Source organism: Tamandua tetradactyla, assembly GCF_023851605.1.
Source record: "Tamandua tetradactyla isolate mTamTet1 chromosome 18 unlocalized genomic scaffold, mTamTet1.pri SUPER_18_unloc_1, whole genome shotgun sequence".
In the NCBI taxonomy this organism is placed as follows: Eukaryota; Metazoa; Chordata; class Mammalia; order Pilosa; family Myrmecophagidae; genus Tamandua; species Tamandua tetradactyla.
This window is the reverse complement of record NW_027518250.1, coordinates 1,767,560-1,787,524: the sequence shown is the minus strand read 5'-3', so window position 1 is coordinate 1,787,524 and position 19,965 is coordinate 1,767,560. Positions and strand designations below refer to the sequence as shown.

Below are 19,965 nucleotides of genomic sequence, written 5' to 3'. Positions count from 1 at the left end.
GTATAGAAAAATCCCTTTCTATCTGTTCCATGTACTCAGAATGAAATTCTTCTTGGTTTCCTTGATTTTTGTGAAAGTAGGATGCTGATGTTGGTTTTGATAATGGCAAGTCTTTCATAAGAAAGTTATATTAATTGGTAGGTAATTAATATTAATAATGCTGCAGTGCTACCAGTATTAAACCAGGTAGGCCAGTATTCATTTTGCAAGAAGATACTAAGAATGGCAGAATTTGAGGGGACATTGTAGTTTAGTTTCATTTTATGGATCCAGGAAAGGTACCTTTGACTAAAGTTGGCATTGGGAGACCCAGCTCCTTCAGGCCAAGTTCCCTAGTGCTAATAATGGTGTCTTAATGACCTCTAATCTTCAGCACCTGGGATAGTTTCTTGACTAAAAACAACACTCATTAAATGTTTGTTGAATAAGAGTTAGTAAACATGATTACAGCTGTTTTTCCTCCTATTTTTAGCATGAAGCCTAATTATTTCTCTACTTTGAAAAAGTCTTCTTTTTTTTAAAATAGGGATTTGAACTTTGGTGATTGCTTTTCAAAATATATGATAAATACTTTTGTCCCTTTTAGGATGATTTTTTTTAAAAGCCTTTACTTTAGAAAATGAAAGCCTGTCTGGAAAGAATGCCTATTTTTCTCTATTTCTATGGTTAACTGCTTTTACAGTTAATGTTTCCAGTAGTTGATGTATTTATATATTTGATGGCTGTCCTAAAAGTGCCTTGTCAGAATTAGGGTTCTAAGCCTCTGCATTTGAAGCTTTGGAAGTTGTTTATGTAACAATTCTGAGGAAATTTTATTATTTCTAATGCATCAAATTTAAATAGTGTGATTGTTTTCATGTTCTCTGGCCTTAGTGACCACTGCTTTTTTTTTTCTTTTTTAAAAATTTATTTATTAATTTAAAAAATTAACAAATGAAATAAAAATTAACATAGATAATCAGTAATTCACAATATCATCACTTAGTTGCATATTCATTATTTCTTAGAACATTTGTATCCATTCAGAAAAAGAAATAAAAAGACAATATGGTTGGCTACTTAACTGTTGTTTGTATTAAAATAGTGATAGTTTGCTTAGCATGATTTTAATCAGGAATTTGAGTTTTATTATTTTCTGTAATAAATCATATTTGATTTTATTTGGAGATTTCCTTACAATTGTTAGGATATGTAATACAGTTCAAGTGGCGTAAACACCTTATTTTATATAGTGCTAGATTGCCTTTCAGAAACATTGATAGTGTTACTAGGAATGTATGAACATTCCTCCATCATCAGTCACTTTGATTTTATTATTTTTATTTATATTGACTAATTCTGGGAATCATTAAGAGTAACATATGGTTGTTCCCATTTCAACTTCTTTATACCTCCTTTGGAAAGCTGTGGATTTTTTTGAGACTGTAGCTGGGGAGTGCAGCTGGTTTGGTGGGGACAGCTGTTCTTCTATAACCAGGAAGGCCGAGTTTTCTAGAAGAAACTTGTTGTATGGACCATGGGCTGGGAAACCAAAGGTCATGCTTTGCTTGGGATATCCTGGTCTAAACCTGCTGTCCCAAGTAATTAATTTTTTCTCCTTTTACTTTCACAAATGTGCCAGTCTGGAAGATAAATTATATAGTCATCATAGACTTGAGAGAGGGGTGGCCCCATCTGCTCAGTAGATGTGTTAAATCAGCCCATGTTCAAGAGGTACCTGGGGAGCTCCCTGCCAGTTGGTCTCTGTCCCAGCTCTGCTTTTCCTATGTGATGTTTTACTGGCTGGATTTTTCCATGAAAAAAATTGTATCTTCATTCTTCCATATATATATATATTTTTAGTTCTAATTCCCATTCTCTGTCTAGGATGATACCTTCCATTTACTTCAGAGTCTAGAATATACCTTACTTATATAGAACCAGGAAGAAGTGTCATATACTAAAATTTTAAAAGAAAGTTAAAAGTAGAAAAATCCTAGATGATGATCTTAACTGACTAAAATCTTTACTCTCAAATTCATAAAAAATAATAGTAGTCAGAAGAATGAATATATAGCTTAAGGTTGAACTCCAATCATTTAATAATTAGAGTACATTGTATGACATCATTTATGGATCTAAGTTAATTCACTTCCAAGCTAACATTTAATATTGAGCATGTTAGATTTTACTTTTAAATCAGTACAAAGGGGATTATTTATTTATTTATTTATTTTTGCATGGGCAGGCACCGGGAATTGAACCTGGATCTCTGGCATGGCAGGCAAGAACTCTGCTGGCTGAGCCACCATGGCCCGCCCTGAAGGGGACTTTTTAGAACATTGTCCTTTGATGTATATGCATTAAGCACTTATGTCAGATGGAAAAATATGGTTTGGTACTCTGTACAGATTCCAGGGGGTGATAATTACATGTTGATTAAAGTCAAGCAACAAAGGCTGTATCATTTGAAGATGACATTATGTAATAAACCAAATGCTTTGCTTAGTCTCATAGCTACCACTCTTTGGGAGATGAGAGAACAAACTCTTCCACATACCAAAAAAAAAGTGTTTCTCCTATCTCAATAGATAAGAATGGCAGACATTTTAAATAGGACTTTGGAGTCTTGTGGAAAGACATAAAATTTTTGGAGGAATGATCTTGGAATCTCATTCTGAGTGGTTTATCAATCAGGTAGTTGGTGCTGGTGGTCCTCACTCCCCACTTCCTAGAGGGTGGGTATATGATACGTGTAGCTTTTCAGGGAGCATCCACAATTTTCATCAGATTCTGAGAAGTGGCTTTAGGCCTCTGTACTTCCAAACCAATAGTCCAGTCCCTTCATTTTTAAATGAGATTCTTAATCAATAAAGAGGAAAAGTGACTTGTTCAAGATAAAACATTGATTAGTGAGAGAACCAAGACCAGAACCTGGATTTCTCAACCCTTTCCATTCTAGTGTGCTGCAGACAGTGCCTATACCTGTTTTTGATAGGAGCTTATATTCTCTTCTGCCTCTCAAAGGGAAAGGGTAGCTGTGGTCTTGGGCCAACCCTAGGCAAAAGTGTGAACAGGTGAATTTGGCTTTTGGCAGTTTACCTTGCCTGTTTCAGCACCCATCCTGAATCTTATGCCTACTTAAGTCTCTTGAGTGTTACTATGTTTTGCCATCTGGTCCTACCAGTTTACTATTGTAGTCACTTGTCACCAGCCTTTGTTGAGTATCTCCTTTATGCCAGGTTTAGTATAGAGTACTGGGAATATAAACTTGCCCTGTTGTGTGTTCTCTCAAGACTCTGATCTCTTTTTTTCATGTTAACAGATAATCTATTTGCATAGCAAGTAAAAAAGAGGTGCACAATGGTTTTCTGGGACCACTGCCTTCACTGAATGGTATGGATTGGAAGGGAGAGAATGTCTTTCATTTAATGTGGGGTGGGAAAAGGAGGCAATGGTTGGCTAGTGTTAGAGATAGTGTTGGTCTGTCCAATAGGCAAGGAAGAGAGATGTCTGAGAACATTCAGAAAAATGGTGGTGTTTGAGAATTGTTCTCTGCTTCTAACCCATTAATCTTTGTTTCTTCATATTAGGGAGTCATTTGGTTAATGAATTCTTATACATTTAAAGCATTGCTTGCTTGTGCTTAGGATCCTGATCAAACCACATTTGGGTAGATGTGGCATCTAGTGAAGCTAGTAAGCACTGGTTTATTAAGGGCTCAACTCATCTGTCTCTTGGAAATTTAGAGCAATATTTACTGGAAAGAGTTGTTTTCATTTTGAAGATGGTTATAATTGGTACCAGACAATGACCAAATTCATCAGATAGCCTTCTCCATTCATTATCATGACAACTGGAATGAATTATTCTGCCATGCCACAGCCCATTTGATTTACATGTATTGACACTCTCTTGGCATCTAAGCCATTTTGGGTGATTACTTTCCCATTTGTAAGGAGTAAGGGGAGGGGAGAGGTTGGCAGTCCATTTGTGGCTTGGTGTCCAGATAGACTCTCAGAGCCCTTGTTCCTTTGGATGATTCATTGTCACAACTTAGAGAAGGAAAAGAGGTTCTTTATGATAACAAGCATATGACAGGGAGCACCTGTTTCCTTTCCGGAGACTTTCTTAAATGTATCCTAATAAAGAGAAAATGGATATTACCTGAACTTTACTGAATTTCCATTTTTCTCATTGCTCTGAGGCACTTGTACTATTTAAGCTGGGGTTTATCTTCCTGGAGAAAAGGAAGCCTAGCATTGAGGTGATAACACTGAAAGCATATAAAAGACATAGTTGCAGCAATATCTGGAGTGATGGTTTTATGTTTTAGAGTTGGAACTATGTTTTCAGACAAAATCTTATTGAAAAGTCCAATATATAAAAGTAAGATGTAGAAAAGGGCTGGAAAATCTGGAGTCCTGCTTAGCTTCCTCCTCCAACCACTGAGGATTTCTTTGGGCAATACTTGAAAACCCACAGAGCTACATTATTTCTTATCTTTTGTTTTACAATGGAGTTGTGTGAGAATTATTTTAATCTGCTTTATTTTGGTTGTGTGATCATGACTGACTATTTCACACATGGGAGCATGAGGTAGCTTTGCCAGCTTCATACAGCTGTTAAGTAATAAAAGTAGGCTTCGTTTAGTCCTCAAGCCCCCTGACATACAGACCATTGCATTTCCCATAATTCCTGGACAAATAATGCTAGAAGTTCAACAGCTTTGTCTGATAAATGCCAAGAAAATTATTGGGAAGATGATATATACATTGAGCACTGATTTTAGTTATCTGAGTCATAATTTGTAACTCTATCTCAGCCATTCTTATTCATTTATTTTAGTGGTTTTCTGTTATGTTTTATTTTTGTGGTAACATTTTTTTCCCTAAGCTTCATTAATGTAACAGTTACAGATTGCTATTCACAACCAGGACCACAGTTGTCTAATTTGATCATTATAAATAGAGAAACCCAGTGGGAATCTTCCAAACCATAGGCAATATTACATGGCCTTGCAACCTCTTCCTACCTTGTTAGTTATGTGTGCTGATAGATGTTTACATTTTAAAGCATATACAATATATGCTTATAAACAATGTCAACACATTGAATAAAAATCAAATATATGATTTACAGTCAACATTTGACCATTCCAGGGGAGCTTGTTTTGGCATTCCTTTTCCTTACTCAATCTCAACAAAGCAATGAGGCAATAAATGGCCATACAAATTGAGCATCTTTATCCATTTGAAAGACAACTGTTGAAATATGTTAGATATTAAGATCAGAAGTATTTGTGATCATAAAGAAGGGAATCATAAAGATCCATAAGTTTCAGGGATGAGGGTGAACACATGATACAGTCAAGTTGGAAACCCAACTTCTTGTCAATGGGTCCTTGCAAATAGAGGAAATCAAAAGTCATGAAGTTGTAAATATGAAAAATGGCTCTGGCTCATCAGGGTTGTGTCCTCCTACTGCTCTTGATCCTCTCCTGCTCTCTTCTCTGCTCTTTTCTTACAGATCTATGCTTTCCAGCTCACTCATCTAATTCCTGCAAGACAGTCATCTGAATAAAAAGACTTAATGTTGAGTGACTCAAGAAAGGGAGCTGTTTCTCAGGAATGTTTGTGTTCTAATATATTTCTAAAATAGTGCTAATAAACAACTTCCTAAGACCATCAGAATGCATCCCTAATATTAATGGCAAGTTCAGGAATTGATATTTTAGTATGGAGAGCCACCAAACCTGCTGGGTGGGGTAGGGAAATCCAAGCCAACACAGAAGAGTTAGTCTGAGGCCTTCAGAGTAATTGTCAAAGAAAATTCAGAGAAAATTAGCTTAAAACATTGGGGATTTACTTGTGTATAGGTGTATGGGGAGAAAGAAGCCTCCATGAAACCACTGTCTCCAACCAAAAGTACAGATCAGACTCATGAAGACAAAAACCATGAGGTTTCACAAGGATAAAGTAATTTGTTCAAACAAATCTTTCATAACAAAGATTGGTCAGTTTCAGTGGAGTTCACTGTGGCCCAATTGCTGAACCTTGAGTCTGTTTGTGAATTTTAGGGACTTGCTGCTCAATCAAGACTCTTAGATAAAGTCCAGATAGTTTTGTTGTGTCACAGACCACAGATAGTACAAAGTTCTCCATCAGGATGTTTTTCTGCTGATCCTGAGCAGTTTACTGAGAAGTGGTTGTTGCACTAGTTCTGTCTTCTGGGGCATTGGCCACTTACTGTGTATAATTTCATGGAACTTCTTGACTTGGGGTTCTGTGAGTCTTCAATTTCTTTTAAGCCCAGGTCACATCTTACGCAGGATTTGTTCCAAATAACCTTGTGCTTATAGGGTTGCAAGATGATTCAGTGTGTGTTTCCATCCATCTCCTTGTCTAGGGTGCCCATTTTTATCCTTGCCCCACCCCAGCATCCTGGTACTCTCATATTGTCCCTGACTATCCAAAGAAACACAGTAAGAACCTGTCTTTCAAGACAGCTTTTGATACTCAAAATAAATTCCTCCCCAATAAAATGTATTGGCTTTCTATTTAATTTCTCTAGAACATAGATTTTTGCTCTCCAAATATTTGAAGCTCAAATTTCTGACTATTAACAAATATGAAGAGATTATTAATGAAACTGTCTAAATATATTACCACTTCCTAAATTTATATTTTAAAGGAAAATTTCTAGGGATGAATGTCTTAGTCCTTCAGAAACAATTATGTTGTGCTGCATCTTTTGGGCACTGGGGCAAGACCAGTGGAGGTGTCATATATATTTTTTTAAATAGACACAGTTACCAATCCCTGAGTAATCACTATATCCAGACACTGAATTAAGTGCTTTTTTTTTTTTTTTTAGCTTTGACAGGCACCGGGAAATGAACTTGGGTCTCCAATATGGCAGGTGAGAATTCTGCCTGCTGAGCTACCATTGCACAACCAAAATTAAGTGCTTTTTAAATGGTATATTTTCCAAGTGTCACAGCATTTTATGAAGCTGGTATTATTTCTGTTTTTACAGATAGGGAAAAAAAGCAAGAAATTAAAAGTAGGCTGTCTAGGTTGCATAGCCAATAAAGAGCAGAACTTTAAAAAGAATTTAACCTCTACAATTTAATGTCTTTCAGCAAAAGGTTTTTCAACAGTGAAATCAAATTAGGACATAGAAATTAACCTGTTATGACAAGATAGGCCGTTCCTTAGGGCTTGCCTTTGGGCCCTTTTTTCCGTGAAGATGTTTTACTGAATTTGTTCTGCTATCTAGACCTGTGAGGCTTAGAAACTTTAAGGAATCAGGGGAAGAAAGGATATGGTTAGCTTTCTGTTACATTTTTCTCATCACCTTTTGGCTACATCTTGGATATCTGACCTAAGCCTCCCTTTTCCAGGCCATGTATAGCACATCTTACTGGGAACTTTAAATATTTGTTTTATTTTATAATTTAGAAAGAAGATCTAGTAAGAATGTTTGTTCTGACTTCTGTTTGCTTTAAACCAAGCAAGTTAAATTTGAGCTCTCAGGATTTTATTACAATAGTCTTTGTTACACTAGTTCCTTCTCCATTGGCCCTTTGGTTTACTATAGTTGTGCTGCCTTGTGGTTATTTCCCACTTTTCAGCTCAAGTTCTTGTGTTTTCAGATTTTCATTTACTCACCTTCCCTTTCCCTGGTCTGAGGCATGAGGGCAGAGCAAATTCCAAAATCAAGGGTTCTTAGTGCAAGGGATTCATATGTCAGTGCTGAGTAAATGCTAAGTTAGCACTTCTTCACTCTCCTCCACCCACACTACCCCAACTAAGACCCTCAGTTCTATGAGTGGCCAGTTCTATCATTCACATGGACCTTAGTCACAGAGGATGGCAGACTTGATGATAGCTTAAACTTCTTGGGACTATTTACACTTTAAAAAAGCAAATTGTGCCAGTTTGAAAGGATTTATGTACCCTAGAAAAGCCATGTTTTTGTGGGAGCAACTGTGTTTCTTAAACCCTATTCAGTGATATATATTGGAAACTTGATTAGATTATCTCCATGGAGATGTGACTTGCCCAATTGTGGCTATTAGTTTTTGAATACAGGGAGATGTGATTCCACCCATTCCATGGGGGTCTTGATTAATTTACTGGAATCTTTTAAAAGAGAAAACATTTTGGAGAGAGTCTCTTTTTAAAATGATGAAAGTGCCATGAAGCAGAGAGCCCATGTTGCCAGAGACCTTTGGAGATGAAGAAGGAGTACATCCCTGGGGGAGCTTCATGAAACAAGAAGTCTGTAGAGGAAGCTAGCAGATGTCACCATGTTTGCCATGTACCTTTCAGGTTGATAGAGAAATCCTGAACTTCATCGGCCTTTCCTGAGTGAAGGTAACCTCTTTTTAGTACTTTAATTTGGACATTTTTATAGACTTGCTCTAATTGGGACATTTTCTCTGCCTTACAACTGTAAACTAGCAATTTATTAAATTCCACTTTTTAAAAGCCATTCCATTTCTGGTATATTGCATTCCAGCAGCTAGAGAACTAGAACACAAATGTATCATACTAAATGAACTTGTAATTGGTGGAGCTTGATGCAAAACAGTATTACATTGGAAGGATTTTACTCAGGATTTTATTATTTTTTAAAATTTCAATTCTTATAATTTTCAATTCCACAATTTCTATTTTGCTCTTCTTCATAGATTTTAATCTCTTTATCAATATTCTTTATTTGGTGAGATATTAGTTTCATGTTTCTCTTTGTTTTTTTAGGCATGGATTCTTTCAGCTCTTTGAATATAATTAAAATAGTTGATTTAAAGTCTTTTTCTAGTAAGTTTAGTCTCTGAGCTTCCTCAAAGATCATTATATTGATTGTGTTTATCCCCTGTGTATGGGTCACGTCTTCTTCCTTTGTATGTCTTGTAATTTTTTTCTCGAAAATTGGAAATTTTAAATAATATAATGTGGCAACAATGGAACTCAGTTTAGTCCCCTTCTCCAGGGTTTGCTGTCATTGCTGTTTGTTGTAGTCATGTTGGTTTTTGCTCAGTGACTTTTGTGAACCAGTTCTGTAAAGTCTATGTTCTTTATCATGTGTTGCATTTGAAGTCTGCTAAGTTAGCTTTATCAGCTAAAGATTGGACAGAATTTTTTTTAAATTCATGGAACCAGTAAGTCTCCCGGTCTTTGTTGAGGGACTTTGTGCATGTTGGAGCAGACTTGCAATACTCAGGCAGTTGACAGCTCTGCCTTAGCCTTCACTTCCTGCTTGCTCAGAACCTCAAGATCCACAAGAGGTGAAAGCTTAGGGTCTTCTCATGCCTTTTCTGGGCTTACACACAGTCCTAGGCATGTGCATGTTCTTCTAGGTTCCCAGGAGTAGGTCAGAGATTTATAGGGCCCTTATGGGCATCCCATTGTCCAGATTTTCCTTTTAAGATTTTTGGTTAGTTTAATGTTTGCCCCATCTGTTCCACCACTTTAGGCAGCTAGGAAGTTAAATTACTGCTTGGAATTACCTTTGACAAGTGTCCCCTCCCCACCCTCACCAGGGAAAAGGGTTCTTACACTAGGTGAGCTCCTGTACATATAATGTAGATAGTTTTGCACATGAAGTCCTCCAGGGAATCACCAGAAGGGTCAAATAATGAGAATTCTCTGGGAATGTGGTTTTGAATGAGCTTCAACCTTCTTTTCTTCCCCTGGTGTCTGCCAGGTTGCTGGTTTTCAATGCAAATGTGGGCTGTTAGTTTCTGTTTTGGTTTGCTAAAGCTGCCAAATGCAATATACAAGAAATGGATTGATTTTTATAAAGGGAATTTATTAGTTTATACATGTATAGTTCTAAGGCCAGAAAATACTCAAATTAAGACATCAAGAGGAAGATACCTTCTCACAGAAAAGACTGCTGTCATGAGGGGGTTTCTCTGTCACATGGGAAGGTAGATAGTGATGTCTGCTAGACCTTCTCTCCAAAATGTCTCTGAGAGCATTTTTGCTCTCTCTTTTGTGGATCCTTCCTTGTTTCTCTAAGGGTGTTTCTGTCTCTGAGCTTTCTTTCAGTTTCATCTGCCTTCTATCCTCTCAAAGAGGACTTCAGAAAAGGATTGTGACCCACCTTGAATGGGCTGGGTCACATCTCCATGGAAACAACCCAATCATAAGTTCCCACCCCAAAATAGGTCTGCCCCCACAGGGATGGATTAGGAGAACATGGCCATTTATGGAGTACCCTAACAGATTCAAACCACTACAATTACCAAGGCTACCATGGAGCTGAAGAGTAGGGAAATGGGATCAGAGAAAATAAAAACACCACAAAACTTGCTGTTCTTTTCAAAACTGTTTTCTTGAATAAAAGTACCTCAGGTTACTGCAAGCCTTTGATTAATTTCTAGAGTTCTGATAAAGTTGATTCTGACAATCTATGCCAGTTTTCTCATTGCTTTTATGGCAGGGAGACTTTTCAGAGATTCTTAGTTCACCATTTTCATTGATACCATTCCAAGATATTTATTATGACAATATATCTTAAATTATAAAACAAAACTAGTGAGCTTCAAACAGTTTCATTTTTTTATACCAGAGAAAAATTTATCATACCATCATTTCCTTGCATACTTTTAAATTGACAGCTAAAATATTTCATTTTAGGTAGCTATAAAGGATGTGATTTTCAGTGTATTTTATAAGTTGACATTTAAAAATGAAACTATTACAGCATTCTTTTAAATGTCACCAAAGAAATATAATTACATAGCAATTTGATACCCATTATCATCCATTTAAAAATACACAAATGCCTACCCATGCAAAGAAAAAAAAATACATGAACAAGTTCTATTTTAACAGACAGAAAGTTTACATGGAGTCTCATTGTTTTGTATTCTTATTTATAGTTCCCTAAGGTTTTATTATGATGTGATATTTTTATGCTGTAGAGTCTTTTATTGATCAATGTTTATAAATGAATTAAAATTAATTTTCCCTTAAATTTCCTGACATCATAAGCTTCCAAGTATTAAAGTCTTCTGGGCTGAGTTGTCATTACAATTACTAGTAGTACACAACTGATCAAAATAGAAATATAAATTTTCAAAATTAGCAAATAAAGGAGTTGCATCTCTTAATGAAATAAATAGGAAATCCCCCCACAATTAGTTTGTATATCTTTTGATGAATTTTATTTATGACTGAAATGTTATAGGGTTCAACACCAACTGTACTGTTAGTTTTCACTTTTATAAATGTAACTGCTGAAAGATCTTGTTCACATAGATAAATTGATGCAAATGGAAGGAGATTTGTTATAGTAATATTATTAACTTCTCTGGAGTTGTAAGTATTCTGGCAAAAATCACAATGATTTATCAGCACAATTTATTTTTTTAATGATCCCCTGATGATCTCATTGACCCCATTCAATTTTGCTGAAGGCAAAGACTTGAAACCAACTGACCAACAAAGGATTTCTACCTTTTTTCATAATCAAATGCCTATATATATGTGGGCCTTTTTTTGGGTTTTCCATGTTCCATTGGGCAGTTTTCCTATTCTTGTGGACATGTCATAATTCCTTAATAGCTACCATAGGATAAGTAAATCTTGACAACTGGGAGGATGAGTCCCCACCTTGTTCTTCTTAAGAGTGTCTTAACTATTCTTGGCCCATTGTTAGTTCATATATATTTTATAATTAATTTGTTACCTTACATGTATGTGTACACCCATGCACAAATTCAAAAGTAGATGGAATTGGTTTGGAATTGAATTTACTTATGTGGAGAAAATTGAAATACTTAACACTGAATCTTCCAATCAAAGAACATGGAATATCTCTTGATTTATTTAGATGATATTTAATTTCTTTGAATAATATTTTTTCTTTACAATAATCTTTAATAATCTTATCATTTGTTACAGTATACCTCAGTCCTTTATATTTTAGTTGCATTGGAAGTGTTATTTTTTGCAATATAGTTTCTAATTACTGTATTACACAGACACATAGACAAAGACACACGTAACTTACATCTACCAATCTTGATAAACATTTTAATTAATTTTATAATTTATCTGGATTTTTCATTTAAACAATGTTATAGTTTAGACTTTTAGATAATTTTATTTCTTCTTTACAAGATTGTATTATTTCTGCTATAAAGGACCTATCTTTTATGCTTCACCTTGAGTGTTAGGATTGCCATGGTTTTAGTTAGACATATCTGGTGCCATGAGCAGAATTATTTGAGCATTCATGGTAGTTCACTCTAAGATACCTAGGCATTCAGCAGGTCTGGGTTCTCTGCTGCTGCTGTAATGTCTGAATCTGAGCTCATCTTCTACAAGGACGATGGGCTCCCAAGGCAACCTCCCCTCCAAAGGAGGTGCTGCACTACCCCAATATGATTAAGCTGGTTCCTCCAGGCTGCTTGGAATCTATGTAATTATAGATCATTTACAATATCAAAGTTGTTTTAAATGCTTATGCTGAAGAAGTTGGAGTAGTTGGGGCCTAATGGAAAGCTTGAGGTTCTATGCTTTTTATTACACACTCTTGGCTTTTAAGTTTCTATGACAAAACCAATTCCTAAACCAGTATCAAGGACACTAAGATTCATCCCAAGTCCTGCTGCTCAATAGTATGCTTTATCAGGTAAAGGAGGTTTCCTTCTATTCTCAATTTGCTGAGTTAATTGTGACTGGGTATTTAATTTTATTAAATGCTTTTCTGCATCTATGGAGATGATCATCATTTGGGCTTTTCTTTTTTAATCTGATAATGTAATGAATTACATAAATGGATTATCTAATGATAAATCCACCTTGATTATAGCAATAAACCTGAATTTTTTCATACATTTCTGGATTCAATTTGCTAAGTCTAATTTTATACACTGTTAATTTAGGTTTATTAATGGTTTCTAAAATGTAGGATTTTGCATGTGCACTCATGATGAGATTATCCTGTAATTTTTTTCCTTTCTCTTACTGTCCTTATTTGGTTTTGGTATCAGGTTATATGAGCTTCATAAAATATATTAAGAATATTTTTTCTATATTCTCTGTAAGAGTTTGTTTAATATTAGAATTGCATATCCTTGACTCTTAGCTAGCCCTCTCCTACAAAACTGTCTATGTTTTATTTTACTTTTTTAGTAGGAGGATTTTTAACTACAAACTCCATTTCTTTCATAGATCTAAGATTATTTTAACATCATTATCCATAAATTTCTGAACTTCACTAACAAATATCATTCATTAATTTATTGTTCTATTGTTTTGGCTGTATTTAATCTACTGTCATGCAGATACATGCAAGTAAAGAAACTTTATTCATATTTTATAAAATGATTATTTTATTCACTACATTAGGAAGAAGGGTTTAGATACTGTCTGAACTTTTTGGAAAGAAGCAAAGTTCAAATTTGTATGTTTTGAGAAAGAGTATCTATTTATTACTTAAAAAATATTTTCTCCCCTCTATTTGCTTCTGTTGTCATACTGCCAGTTGTCTTCACTCAGACCTCCAGGTACATATCTGGGGTAAAACTTTATTTAAATAGGGCCTTATTGGTGTTTAATTTTAGCATTTTATATCTGCTTACACATAAGTTACACTGTCCCAGAAGGATAACCATGCTTGAAGAAAGCAAATACTCTAAGACCTTTTAAAAATAAATAATATAAATAATTTTTCTCAGCCTTGCAAATAATCACTTCAAGCTCAGCAAGAAGTGATATAGCTTAGATGTGGTTTTGAATCTGTGATCAAGGATATAGATTACAAAAGCCAACATTCACCAGTATATTGAATTATGTATTATTCATATCTCTTTTAGAAAAGAAAAAGGTAATAAAAGAGGATGGGGAAGGAATGGCCAATTTGGGCATGAAAAGGCGGTTTCAACCTAAGATTAGTGATGTAATTTTATTCTATTGACTTAATATTATAACTTTTCTTAAATACAAACTTTGAAAGGAAAAAATTTGTGTTTTATAGCTTTTTAAAGGGAGTAGCTAGTTATTTTGTTTTAATAAAACAATACCCTTCTGAACCAGCTCCAGATAACTTTGTCACAGGCAGACCTGTTCAGGACAGAGCTCTGGGTTCAGCCAGATGCTGAGATGCTGCCTTCCTTCCTCAGGTTGGATACAAATGGGGATGTTCAAGCAGAGTGTTTTCTTTTCTTTCAAAATAAACACTGCTTTTTAATAAATTATTTGGTTTTGGAAGTAGATAATCATGGAACGAGAGGTTCAGAATATCAAGATAGCACACGGACCAGCGTGTCCCACAAAAAGAAACTCTAATTCTTCAGGATGCCAATAGGTTAATGAGGAAAAAGGTTATGAGGATCAAAACATTTAGAAAATGGTGGACCAAAAAGTGTTAACCAAGTCTCATTGCAGGTCTTGTCTTAGCTGTTCTTGTAATATTCTATTGAAGGTTGGAGATCTCACAGAAGGAGAACATGCTGGGAGTGTTCATGCAACTTATTCAATCACTGGACTCTCTTTTTTTTTTCTAGTGGCATGTTTTAGGGGTCCTGGTTTGGAGAACTACCTTGGGCTTATGGCCTTTCTTTGGATTCACTGCTGTTGAAATACTTGCAATAGGAAGAGCTGCTTCAGTTCACTGGGCAGTGCGGAGCCACCTTCATGAAGTCTGAATCAAGAGAGGAGTGTTCACATCTGCATTGCCAGGGACTTTGTGCCATAGCCCTCTCTGGCACCATCTGCACTTTATCTGGTTCTCCTTTGCTACATTGGGTCACTTTAGGCTTTTGCCACGTGTTCACTTTCATCATGTCTTTTCTTCTACATTTTTTAGATTGCAAGATTGTTTTGACTTAAGTACAATTCCCCTCATCTCTTGGCTCAATGAATATACTTAACTGGGGGTTTCTTTAAACCAGTGCTGCCCAAACAGTTGATGTATCAATTCCAGGACAGAGCTGTCTGTTTTAAATGTAATGCATTCAATGTGTGAGCTGGAATGGAATGTGAAATGGAATAGGTGAAGTCAATTTTAGCAATATGCTTTATTTAACTCAATATATCAAAAATATTATCATTTCAGCATGTTATCAATAGAAACAAATATTAAGATTTTTTATATCTTATTAAAATTTTTTTCCATACTAAGACTTTGAAACCTAGTGTGTATTTTAGACATGCAGCAGATCTCAATTCAGGCTAGCCTTATTTCAAGTTATCAATAGCTTCATGGGACTAGTGGCTTTTTAATATATAATAAAAAAGAAATTAATCATTACCACCCTTTAATATACATGTATCTAGCATACTGAACTGGCTGGCCTCAGTATGGATGTGATCTTGAAACTTTTTCAAATATACATTTCCAGATCTTCCTTTGTCAAATCTGGAATTTTTTTGGAGGGGGGGATAGGTTTTTAGGGTTTCTTTCAGATATTTTGGTCTCACTTTTATTGATTGAAAAGTGCAGGTTGATCAAAACCAAACCTTCACTCTCTGATCCACTTCAAAACTTCTCTTCTTTCCCTTAGACCAAGTCTGATCCAGGTTTAGAAACCCACATTGGTGAGGAAGAGCAGAACTTGAGTTTTATTATTTCTCAACCTTATTCTTCCAAGTGGCATCTGAAGAACCCAGGGTTGGAGGGTGGAAGGAAAGAGATAAGAGAGAAAACGTCTTGGGTGTGTTGAGGCAAATGCTCAAACACTACCTCATTCTGTCCTGGGACACTTTTGTGTCTTGTATGGAGATCTCTGCTCTGAGGACCTCTGAGGTTGTTCTGTTTCTTGAATGGGCAGTGCACTGTTGGGAAGACTGCCTGACTGGTCATCCACTCCTGCTCCAGTGATACACCCTGTTTCTGTTCTGTTGAGGTTAGTTCAATGTAGCAGGCAATCATCTTAGGCCGGGTCATTTCAAGACAACTCTGGCCCACTGAACTCTGTAAATTGGGTCCCTCTCATTGTATTCTTCTGTATTCCCTTTGCCATCAGAGGTAGCCCTAGCCAGGCCCTCACCTTTACAAAATTTTGGCCAGAGTTAGGCTAAAGCATTTGTGCTCCTAGAACCTTAGGGCTGCAGTCAAGTTATCCCAAAGGCACTTCTCCAATGCTTTGGCTCCATAGAAGCACAGAGCAAGTCTATAAGTTTCTGCATTTCAGAGAGCATGTGGTGCCAGTCAGTGCTCCTGGAAAACTCTTTTACCCTTTATAAAGCCTTCTCTGGAAGACTCCATCTCTTGGTTTGAGGTAGGTTGAAAGCAGCCTGACCTCCTCATGGAAGACTGGATGGGGTGTTGGTCAATATTGTGGACAACTCCTTTTAGAGAAACCATCATTTAATCTCTAGTCAATCTCTAGCCTTCTCATATAGGTTGGGAGTGGTTGACTGGATAAAAATTATAAACCAAGCTTTAATATAGCTTGATGGCTTACCATCTTTCCTTAGAATATGGGTTTGTCCAAGATGCATTGATACTTTTGGTACTTCAGGCAAAACTTTGACCAGTGACATTTAACCTGTTACATAAGAAGAAGCCCTGGAATTCTCACTCTTATGTATGCCCATAATCACTACTGGGTGCTGCTGTGCCCCAAAGGAAGTGTGGGGACTCTACTACATGGTATGTTGACATAGTGTTGCCCATCCATTACCTTTTCTCTTATTGACATCTATTGCAGCTTATAAATATTTGGTTAATTAGATTTACAGTTTGCAGTATCTACTTTTAATTAAATTAGTCCTCATAACTGACCAGAGTCATATTCCTGAGAAGTATTTATGGACTGAAGTCAATAACAGGGAAACAGCATTGCAGAGACTTATATTATACTTATTTTGAGTTCTTATTATGAGATAAAGTAATAATGAGTGAATCATATCTGATAAAAATCCAGTTACCACAATTATTTGCAGTATGGATTTACTTTCATTACTACTGTTAGCAGTGAATTTCATCCTAATTATATATTGTATCTGGAGATACTAATGACCATGTCTTGCCCCCTATGATTAATGAAACTTTAAAAAATTAGGTATTCTACAACACAAAGGAAAACCTTAACAATATCTGTGATAGCCAAAGATAAGGATAATCAGTTCAGGATTTTGCAAAGCTTTATGTGTGAAAGTCACTTTTGAACTTTCTTAGTTCATAATGAAAGACAAAAGTGATGCATGCCATTGGAAAATTTTTCAACTTTTCTCTGATAAGTTTATTTAACTAACTTTTAAATAAGTAAAGGAAAATATAGTTATTGCATATATGTATTTTTTTACTGAGAGTATTGTATAATAAAAATATTTGGAGACCACCTGCTTTAACCAGCTCCCAGAAGACTAAATGTCATCATACATTTAAATATCATAGTACCATAGTCTGTGGATGAAACACCAGGACCAAGGCAAGGCTTTGTTGCTTTTAGTCTTTATCACATGCCTGTTAGGTGCATATGAGTTCTGTGGTCTCCAGAATGCTAAGGAACAAACTGAAGCCGAGATCTCCTGAGTAAAAGGCTTAAGAAGTCACTGTCTCTGGGTGGCACAGCAAGGGTTACTACATACAGTTCCTCAACATCAAGGCCCTTGTCTACTTTCTGCTCTATTAAAGTGAGTAGTCCTTGTTAATTCCATGGTCAACTACCATTTTATAGCTTCAGAGTTTCATCAAAATATTAAAACCAAAATATTTATGAATTAGATTCTGGACACCATCTCTAAAGCTCAGCTAGTTATGAGTTCTTTTCCTAAGACAAGGTTTGTTGACCATATTCTCTTGCTTAAAAACTTATGATGATTCCTGGTGCCTGTCCATGCAAAAAACAAAAACAAAACAACCTGTGATGAGTTAGGAGAAAGCTTCATGGGTCAAGGAGCCAATCAGAGGAGCCACAAAGGAGAAACCCCACAGTGTGGTCTGATGCCAGTTGCAGCAAAAGGGGATGGCCATTTTAATTCAGTAGAAGGGGGATTTCTGCTGTTGAAAGAGCCTTCCATATGTCACTTCACCAATATCTTCTGCAAGAATAACTATTCTGTCATTCATAGACTACTGAGTAAGACTAATCAGGTTGTCTGTGACTAGCCCATTTCTAGGTACAGGCATTTATCTGTAGAAAAGCACTATGTCAGGGCCCCAGCAAGGAAAAGCCACACTCAAAGAGTTTAATGAAGAGCATATTAACAGAGGTTTGGCAAGGCTATAAAAAATGATAAAACTCTGTGAAACATCCACAGACTAGCAACAGAGGAGAGCCTTTTGTGCTCTTAAGCCTAAAGGGACAAGACAGAGAATTGTGCTTCCAGAATGTGGCAAAAGCCCTGGTTGAAGAAGGGTACACAACTGAACTTGGGCCATAGGTTGTCGTTCTCAACTGGGGGCAGCTTTTGCCTCCCAGAGGACATTTGACAATGTCTGGAGAAATGGGGTGAGGCTATTACCGACACCTAGTGGGTGGAGGCCATAGATGCTGCTAAACATCTTACAGAACATAGGACAACCACATACTATGAAGAATTAACTAATACAAAAATGGCAATAATCCTGAGGTTGAGAAACCCTTGGAGAGAGAAATCTGGCCATTGTAAAACCCATGGCTGGAAGGGAGGAAGCTGAGTGAATAAATGCTCACACCCCCTCTTCTCAACTTCTGATCTCACGCTCATCCTGCTGTTGGCTGAACTGATCTGGGATCCAGAGGATGTGGGTGGGCACCTGGGTGACAACTCCATGGGGATCAGGTTCTTAGGACACCAAGCAGGGCTGCAAAGGAAGGAGAATGGATTGGAGGGAACAGATGGAGGATAACCACATGCTAGCCTGGGACTCTTTTCTTTCTTGATCTGCAAATGAAAATGGCAAAATTAAAAATTTAAAAGCTTTAAAATTATCTTGTGCTTCCTACTTCTCAACTGTCCTCACCATATTGCCATGGGTTGGTTGGTTTCAATTGTGGGCTGTTTTCCTGAAAAAGAGCTTGTACTTACATCATGAAGTTAAGGTCCCCCAGGGAAAGAGAGCCTGCTTCACTCACATAATTTCTGTAGGTGGTAGAACAAGGGCTAAGGCAAATTTTAGATAAAAGTTCAGGTTCAGCCTACCTTCTCCAGCAGGCACTGCTGATACCCCTACCAGACCCTTCAGATCCCTTTTAAGGCTCTCTGCACTGGCTTGCTCGCTTGTCCTTAGCTTCTGGCTTTTTGTTGCTGTGATATTCAGAGAGTCTTCCCTGGGCACTGGAGCCACTGCACTCAAATAAAGGAAAAGTGTCTGAGAGTTTATGCTCCACCCCTACCCTATGGCAGCCTAAAGTCAAGGGTTGTCTGGCCTGGAAGTACAAAAGTCCAGCTCCTTTGCTGCAAGGCAGGACAAAGCCTGACTATAATTTACACTCCAGAGCTGCCTGCAGGAGTCTGAGGTTTGGCCTGCAATCTCACCCCTTGCTTGGCTCCTTCTTCTTTCTGATCTGCTTCCCTCTCTCTCTTAGTGGTTTCTCCTGGGAGTTATTCCTTGATAAATCACCTTCGCACAGGTTTAGATTATGATTTGGGTCAGTGGGTGTGGGTGTGGGGGTGAGAACTTGCCCTAACACACCTTCTTTAGCTCTGCCGTTTCCCCAGTCCCTCCTCTCTTATCTGGACAAAAACCAAGATTTATTTACCTGTGATAAGGTTCATCACAAGTGGAAAAGGAGAAGTGGGGACTCCTGGAACTTGTTTCTGGCTCCAGCTGCATGACAGCTGGTGCTTGGGCCATCAGCCAACTGCCCTCTGAGGTCTGAGTCCAGAGGGGTAGTGGGAACCTGAAGAACTTCAGCTTACTGGGGAGAGCCAACAAAAAGAGAAACATGTCATTAGGGATGTAATTAAATTAGTGGGCAGAGCTAGTCTCTCGGCAGAATCCATCCCAGTCACTTATAAACCAACTACACAGAAATAACAACAATAAGAAAAAGGAGTTTTGTTTTTGCATGATTTGGATGCTGGGAAA

General features: G+C 36.9%; 1 pseudogene; it reads right to left on the bottom strand.

Moving 5' to 3' along the window:
- The window catches only part of LOC143672847 (protein DBF4 homolog A-like), a 189,666-nt pseudogene extending 169,935 nt beyond the window's left edge, over window positions 1–19,731 (bottom strand).
- Window positions 19,732–19,965: the final 234 nt, after the last annotated feature.